Raw genomic sequence first — 9,063 nt, 5'->3', positions numbered from 1 at the left:
TCATCAAAATCAAGGTTTGATCATTTGGTGTCCCTACACCAATAGTATATACTTGGCTACTCATTCCAACAGTCTTTGATAGTTTACAGATGATTTCTTCACCAAGGACCTGAAGAAATTCTCATCCATTAATCGTTGTGTGAAAGCACTTGTCAAAATATCCAAAGGTGTTGAGGGGAGGTCACAGACGACTCGATCGAACCGATGAAGATATTCCCACAGCTTTTTTAAAACTTTTTGATTCATAGTAAACAAGTTGAGAGGTGTCTTTTGATACTTCTTGCCGCTGGCAAATTGATGCAGAAAAGCAATTTTGAAGTCTTTGAAAGAGCGAATAGAAGAGGTGGAGAGCTAATTGAACCATCGTTGAATTAATCCCGATAAAGTGTTCAAGAAGACCCACTATTTCACCTCATCTATATATTGGTGTAGTAGGGAGACGTTCTCGAAGTAACACAGGTGGTCTTACGTATCGGAGGACCCTGTAGATTCACTCAGATGTGTTTTTGAAAATGACAAGGTAATTCCTACTTGAGGATTTCTCGGGCAAAAGGTGTCTCTTGAATTTCTTCATCGTTAAGGGCTAGAGCTTTCCCCTTGTGGTCGTCCCAAAGCCCCTCCCTACATAGGATTCATGCGAGTCTTCCTCCTCAGGAGCTACACCCTTATTGTTCGAGACCATAGGTGGTGAAACTTCTCTGCTAGGTAGGCATGTTTGGTCACCTCGAGTAGCGCCCGCTGTAGGGGTGGTGGGGGTTGTGTCTATCGCAAGGCCTCCTAGATAGCCTCGTGAATGAGTTGGTTAAGATCTTCTTGCGTCAGGGTCACCATCTCCTCCTCGTTCCTCTCTTCAGTAGGATCGTAGTTGTCGGTAATCCATCTAGTGTTGACCATTGCGGCGTCCTAGGTTAGTTTTCCCATAGACTATGCCAATTTATTCCGGTCGAATGTCATGGACGATCATGCCACTAGTCAATAAGTGATCCAATGAATGTGAAGCCTCACTCTAGTTGGTGAAGGGACCTGAAATAAATTTAGACAAGAAGTTAGACTGGTGTCGAGAAATCCCGACAGACCACTTCGACGCTCAAGTTATGTTTTTTTAAACAAAGAGAGGGTGAGGAAGAGGAAGCAGGAGAAGCAGTTCAGAAAAAATCGGAGAGCTTTTACATGCCTTTTCTAAGGTTTGTATACCCATCTAGAAAACACCTACCTCTAGGTCAATCTGAGGGTTAGTACAGAGGGTATGAGAGGACCAGATCAAACAATCTCGTAATCACTCCATTTTTATTAAGCCGTCATGTGACAGCTACTGATTATTCTTGCTCCTTTTTGACGTTATGCGCTGGTATGAGGGTATTGGAGGGTTTAGATTTAACAAACTCGTAACAGTTTCTTTTTTATTAGGTTATCATGCAGCAACCCTTGATTATTCTCGTTATTTTTTGACGTTATGCATAATTATGAAGGTATTTAGGAGATCAGATCTGACAATCTTGTAATCGCCTTTATATCCTTTAAGTTGCTATGCATTTCAGGAACCTTTGCAACTCCCGAGTCAGGTAAAAATGACATTCAAAGTCAAAATGTAATGCCACGTAGGAGCAATCAGAGTCCAACACATCAAAGACGTTAAAGTTGAGAGTGAAATTGATTTTTAATAAATAAATGTGATAATAATTGTAAGAAGTGTGAGAGTTGATGAAGATTCAAAAGAGTGTCGAGAAAAACAGAACAACAATTGTAATAATCAACAAGCTTGCAATCAATGATGAACTCATGCCTCTCGTGATGATCATAGTAATTAGCTCATGAGCAAGCGACAAATTCACTAATGAACTCTCAAAAATATTAAAAGTAGGAAGGGAGAATATTTAGAAATAAAAGAGTTAAGATTGCGCAAAGGAAGGTGCAAGAAATGAGAAAATTAAATTGTCTATGATTTAATACCAATATTTTTTTTAAAAAAAAATTGTGTCCTAAAGCAGAAAAAAAGAAAGATAATGTGTAATTTCAAATATTTTTCTTATGACTATTTAGGGTAAAATATTTAAAATATGTGTTAAAATTGGAATAACATTATGCGAATTTATTATTATAATATATATACATATAAAGCATAGAAAATATTAGTAAATTTGACTATAAATGAGTATAAAAAACTTAAAAATTAATTGTGATGAGAAAATTATAGGAAAGATAATATATTTTATGATCATTTAGAAGCGTGATTTATAAGAACCTTAAGTATCGGATAATTCATAAAAAAACAACAACGGCATATCTATTTCTTGCTGTTGATATTAATTAATAAAAAAAATAAGGGACTTTTAAGTTAAGGAATTGGGCGTTGAACCGGATAAAGGGACAAGCCGGTTCAATATCAAATTCTCACACGGGCGAACAAGTCGGTTTTGGCGTGAGGCGCGCGCAACCATTGAATGAGTCTCACTGTCCTGGTTTTGGCGGGAGCCAAACGCAACCATTTTGATATGACAAATTAAAATATGCCACGTGTTAAGCGTCCAGAATCTTCTCGTTAGGGCAAGCGCTGGCTATATAATATCCAACGCAGGTTTCCGATCCAGGGTTTCTTGCGATCTGGATCTGGCCCTCAATCAGCCCTTCCCTGATCTGCAAATCGCAGGTGATCTCGTCGATTTTGGTTGGCTTTTTTTTCCCTCACATGTGTTCGAGTGTTTTTGTTTTTATGTGGAGATCTTGGCGAAGGCCTTTTTTTCATGATCCAAGCGGTTCTGGATTAGTCTTGTAAGGTTTGTTTTTATCAGGGATTCTTGGTTATTGATCATTATTCAATTGTTATATTGAATCGACGTGCTTCCGCCCAGTTTCTTGCGGTTGTTCCGCCGATTTGGTTCGTTCTGTTCTTGCTGCCGAGGAAGGTTGCAGGCGCGAAAGCAGATCTGTGGCTTGAAGTTCTGATCGACCGGCGTTTTCGGTGCACGAACTCCAGTTGCCAGGAAAATTGGCGTTGTTTGCCTGAATGATTAAGTTCTTGCTCAGAACTTATCAGTCGTAAAGGAGTGGATGCCTCTTGCGGATTGGAACAAGACGGATGGGCGGGGTTCTCACTTCTTGATGATAGATTGGGAAGCTACTATGCATTTGAACATGTTGCATCGACCTTTGCCATGTTGGGTGCGCTCGCATGGCAGGTCACCCCTGCTTAATAAAAAGAAATATGTTTTGTGTGGTGGCGGGGAGATCGCACGGGGCATTTGATTTTATTCCCCGGGTTCTCCATCGCCTGTGTGTGTCTGCCTCTACCTCTACCTCTTTGAATTTCATGTTCCGTATCGTCGCATCTCGCCATCAGTTAAATGCGGTTTCATGGCGATATCAGCAATATCCCGATTCAACTGCTGCATATTCAACTGCTCATCGCCTATGCATCCATTCCAAGCGGTGAAATTATGGCGTCCCCAGCAATTTGAACCATCTTCCTGGACTGATAAGGTACAATTCTTATAAAATCTCAGTAGCTCAAGTTCGGTATTTAATTAACATGACTAGTGGATTAATTCCTGGGCAGCATCGCCGATACCCTCGACCTTCTCTGCATCTCCCCGCAGCCAAATCGGATGGCCAAACCAGGAGATGAACGTGGAAGACAACAAAGACAATTGAAGACGACCACTTCAGATCAACGCCCACGCAATCGAAGTATTCCTCAATTTGCTCACCATTTCCGGGGCTTAAAACTCCTGGGCAGTATCTCCGAGACCCTCGACCTGCTCTGCATCTCCCCGCAGCCAAATCGGATGCCCAACCAGGAGATGAACGTGGAAGACAACAAAGACAATTGAAGACGACCACTTCAGATCAAAGCCCACGCAATCGAAGTGTTCGCCAATTTGCTTCGCCGAGTCGATGGGCTATGTATCCAATTACCCTCCGTAGCCAACCTCATCGACGAAGGAATCAAATAGGAGCAAACGGGCAATACAAAATTGGATAACAAAGTGACGGAATTACCCTTATCATTTGTAATTGTAGCATGATTTTTAGGTTTTAAAGAAAATTTCTTTAAAAAAAATTCTATAACACACTGTTTAAGACTACTAAGACTACCTGATGACGATTACATATGAATATAATGTTGCTTTTACATGCCCACCATTTGCTACAACAAATAGTTAACTGTCGATGAAAGTACAATATTGGCTACATTTTATTCAGATTCCTACTGAGAATCATTTAAGTCACCTTCGTGGATCGACGGACATCAACTCCGGCATCCAATATCTACCATACAGATTGATGGATACAATATGGGTATCCATCGACTTTGCTCCGAGCCAATACTTATTGTAGATTGGCGAGAAGACAAGAAACTTTACAGACATCGCACTAGAGAGCAAACCATGCTCCTTCGCTAAAGCTTCCTCCATTGAAGCAACTTAGAGACTTACGACAACCTCTAGAATGCAAAGATGATAGCTTGCAAGGCAAGAATGCATGCCATTAGTATGGCAGTACTGCTGTTCTTAGTCCTGCTGCAATCTGAGACTCTCAATTCTAATCGTCGTTTGATCAGGACTGCTACCTCGAACAAACTGTGGTGATCAAGCAGGAACTGCAATGTGCGGTGGAGCAGGGACTTGAACTGTTAGTTAGTCCAGCTGGATAGGGTGATTGAATCATAGATCTTGGTCCACCCAACATTCCATTGACATGTTGTCCGCCCAATGGCCCAACTGGATGAGTTGGTTGCGCATACCCTTGAACTGCTTGTCACCGAGCCCAGCAGGGATGGGCTGTCCAAATTGGTCAAGATGGTACTGATTATTGATGGGCAGCGCTTCCAGCATATGGCCCTCACTGAACTGACGCACCTCCATAGTAGATGTCTGACCTTGGGTACACACCAAGGGATGGGAAAGGTCGTGGCCGACCAAGTGACGCAAGTTACAGTTCGTCCGTCTGCCATCAATGACTAGGGTAGGGTCTACACAGGCCCCTCTTGCAGATTCAGGGTTTTGGAAAGTCACGAAACAATAATCCTTTGATCTTTCAGGTGCGTTTGGTTCAAGTTATGATGTATAATCTTGGTTATGTGATTATCAGGTAATCACATAATTAAGGTTATGAGGCATAAAACATAATTTAATGTTGTTTGGTTTATTTTATTTATTTGGAAGGAATAAAACATAACCAGTTTTACATTTACCATATTATCCTTCATTCAATTATATTTTAACATAATTCATTAAATTAATAAATATAATTTGATAATTTTATTTTAATAAAATAATTCATTAAAATAATTAGTTTAATAAAAAATTTATTAAAATAATAAATATAATTTGATAATTTTATTTTTAAAATTTAAAATAAATTTTTATATTTTAATAAAATAATATATTAAACTAATTATTTTAATAAAATAATCTATTAAATTAATAAATATAATTCCTTAATTTTATATTTTTAAATTCAAAATAAATTTATATTTATTTTAATAAAATAATTTATTAAAATAATTATTTTAATAAAATAATTATTTTAATAAAATAATTTGTTATAAATTAATAAATATAATATGATAATTTTATTTTAATAAAATAATTCATTAAAAATATATTTTTAATAAAATAATTTATTAAATTAATAAATATAATTTTTTTAATTTTATTTTTTAAAATTAAAAATATATTTTTAATAAAATAATTTATTAAAATAATTATTTTAATAAAATAATTTATTAAAATAATTATTTTAATAAAATAATTTATTAAATTAATAAATATAATTCATTAATTTTATTTTTTAAAATTTAAAATAAATTATTTTTTAATTTATAAATATTTAAATTAAAATTTATTGAATTAATTAATTTGATTTTAATTAGATTTCATAGTATATTTTAATTAACTCAGTTTTAAAATCGGATGGTAATCATGGAAAAAATTTTGTTAACCTCCGAAATCGTAGAAAACCTTAGGCTGCCAAGGTAATCACATTACCGGGTTATAACTCATTTGCTGATGTGACGGTGATGTTATATTACTTGGGAATCGATTATAACCTGAACCAAACAAGGTTATCAACGATAACCTTGGATAGATAACTAAGTTTATCAATGATAACCCTCAACCAAACACTCCCTCAGTGTTTTTGTCTATGATGACGATGGCCTCGAGGATATTATCGAATTGTTGAAAATGGTAGCGCAACCCTCGCTCCTTGTCTCCTACTCCCGACGAAGACCTTGTTGGATATTAGAGTCTTAAAGGACCAATACGATTTTATGAAAAAATCGAGGTGACATCGATCAATGAAAAATTAAAATTGACTTCAAAATCGAAATCTACGTTTCGCGTAGATAGATCTAGACTATTAAATTGCTCAAAATCGATTAAGGGTGAATAAAAAATTAATTGTTCAAAGTCAGTCAAGAATAACATTAACAATTAATATTATATAAGGAAGTACATGGAGAATAGTCCCACATTGGATAAATTTGATAGACTTCCTTTTCTTATTAATGTTGTTGTGTTAATGAAATTAATACAAAAGCTCATGTACTCTTTTCTCACGGGCGAGCAGATGGTAGCACCTGTGAGCCCGCGGTCGGGTATTCTACATCTTCCCTTTGTATAAATAGATCCCTCCAAATGTTGGAAAAATCATTGATTCATCAATTCAACTCATCCTTTGAAACATTCATCTCATCTTGTGCATTCAGAGTCCAAAAAGCCTACGAAAAAATTCGTTGGTTTTGAAATTTGAAGTGCTACTATTTTGAGACGTCGTCTTTGTATTTTGGGAAACTAATTATTACTATCCGTAAGCACTTGTAGAGGAGCAATATCATTTTACGGAGATAGTGTTGAACATTAGCTTCGACGATCTGATATCAATTTGCATCCTCTCCGATAGCCAATGACCAACAAACCTTCGTTTACGTGATATCCGCGAAAGGGGAGTTGAAGAAGTGGAACCCGGAGCTAGAGTTCGATGTTGATCTGGAGGTCGAGCTAGGGCCTAGATGATGGAAAGACAATGTATGATCCCCCCTAAAAAAAAGGCAAAATTCACAAGAAAAATAAAGCAAATAGGCAGAACAATTAGATCAACCGTTGAACCCTTAACGACTACGTATGATGACTGTTTAATACACTTAAACTTGCGATCAAGCGATCGAAAAACTCATGGCTAGGAGGCCAACGACTCACTGCTAAGCAACAATAGTGGGCTCACTGTTGGGCCTCGTGGCAATTATAATAGAGGTGCTTAGAGACTATTTTAGTTGGATGTTGCGGATGGTTAAGCCACTAATCAATATGTGATTCAACAAATGTGAAGTTCTGCTCTAGCCGGTGAAGGAATTTGAAACAAACTAGCACCGAAAATTTCTGACAGACCACTTCGATACTTAAGTTAGGATTCTTTGAACAAAGATAGTTTTTCTCGAAGGAAGAGGAAGTAGGAGAAGTAGTTCAGAGAAAATCAGAGAGCTTTTACGTACCTTTTTTAAGATTTATATATCCACCTGGAAAGCACTACCACGTCAATCCTAGGGACGTCAGTATAGAGGGTACGAGGGGATTAGATCTGGTAATCTCATAATCGTTCCCTTTTTATTAAGCTTCATGTGGCAGCTATTGATTATCCCTATTTTTTGGGGTTATGCGTAGGTATGAGGGTATCTGGGGACCAAATCTGACAACCTCATGATCATTCCTTTTTTTATTAGGCATGCGACAATCCTTGATTATTCCCATTGCTTTTTCGCATTATGCGCAAGTATGTGGGTATTTAGGAGACCAAATCTAATAATCTTGTAATCGCCTTTATATCCTTTAAGCTGCTATGCGTTTAATGAACTCTTACAACCCTCAAGTCAGGTAAGGATGACATCCAAAGTCGAGATGTTGAGATACTGAGAGGTCGAGAGACAAGTCGAGTGGTCGAGTAACCGAGAGACTGTGTGGTCGAAAGGTGATCGAGTGACCGAGTGACTGAGAGACTTTGTGGCCGAGAGATTGAGTGGCTGAGTGGTCGAGTGGCTGTAAAGATAGATCTTCGAGTGAGGTTCATTTTCTATCAACTATTGACTTTTGACTGAACACATTAGTTTGTCTTTTGACTATAAATGTAACGTAGAAACAATCAAAATCTATCACATCACAAGCCTTCTCCTTTAAGTCTAGTTAAAGAAAGTGTGGACCGATTGATTGGACTGTGTTGAGTCAGATGCACCCTTACCATTTTGTGATTACAGAGGTGAAGGGTGGTATTTAATGAATCAGATACGCGAGATCATGTATCATTCCTTGAGAGGATTATGATGATGCGAGATCCACCTAGATCAACGGGCCCTTCTCATCGTATTAAAGGCGAAGGCAATGGTGTGTGATTTTGCTTCGAGAACCACAAGCCAGATCTAGTGACGTTATGTCGCGTGTCTACCTCCGACATCCTACGATTATGTTTAAACCCTTGTGAAGATCGAAGGACGAATGCATTTTAAATGAGGGAAAGGATGTGGTGATCCAATTGGTGTATCCGCCAGCGCAATCCGACCATGGTGAGGCGAACACATGTATCCAAAGACCATTTTAGGCGACTCGATAGCTTTACTATGTTGGGATCGTCTTGGTGCAATGCACATATTTTCATATTTCGAAAACGTGTGCATCAGAATTAAAACAATAATAATTATACAAATTATCACAACACACGCATGCACAGTAAGAAAACAGTAAGTACAAGATATAGCAAGAATTTAAAATTTTATAGAATTAATTATTCTACACGTACCTGGCGTATGATGCTAAGCGGGAAAGGCATCAATCGCACGGTCCTCGTCGGAGTCTCGCCTCTATTGGTGATCCACGCAAAGTGATCTTCAAAACGGCTTCCAAAGCCTCAAGTTGCGTCACAGTCTTCGGTACTAACCGACGAGCAGTAACGACCGATACGAGAGAAAACTCTAATATCGAAAACACGCAACAACACACGTCGCGATCGTTTTCCGGGGCTTTCTTTCTATCATCGGGAATCACAATTCTGACAATACAGAAAAATAGAAAAATG

At 37.8% G+C, this 9,063-nt stretch overlaps 1 long non-coding RNA gene and 1 pseudogene across 1 annotated transcript; one reads left to right on the top strand and one right to left on the bottom strand.

Moving 5' to 3' along the window:
- The first annotated feature begins 2,603 nt into the window (after window positions 1–2,603).
- Window positions 2,604–4,117, top strand: LOC141825320 (uncharacterized). The gene is made up of 3 exons (XR_012601500.1): window positions 2,604–2,774; window positions 2,850–3,477; window positions 3,554–4,117. It is a non-coding gene; the product is annotated as an uncharacterized LOC141825320 (long non-coding RNA).
- A 391-nt stretch (window positions 4,118–4,508) lies between these two features.
- On the bottom strand, window positions 4,509–8,445 carry LOC141823852 (putative RNA-binding protein ARP1; annotated as a pseudogene).
- Between the last annotated feature and the right edge of the window lie 618 nt (window positions 8,446–9,063).

This window comes from Curcuma longa, chromosome 3, assembly GCF_044706935.1.
Source record: "Curcuma longa cultivar G26 ecotype Majalengka, Jawa Barat chromosome 3, ITB_CL_G26_1.1, whole genome shotgun sequence".
Classification (NCBI taxonomy): Eukaryota; Viridiplantae; Streptophyta; class Magnoliopsida; order Zingiberales; family Zingiberaceae; genus Curcuma; species Curcuma longa.
This window is presented reverse-complemented; position numbering and strand designations above follow the sequence as displayed.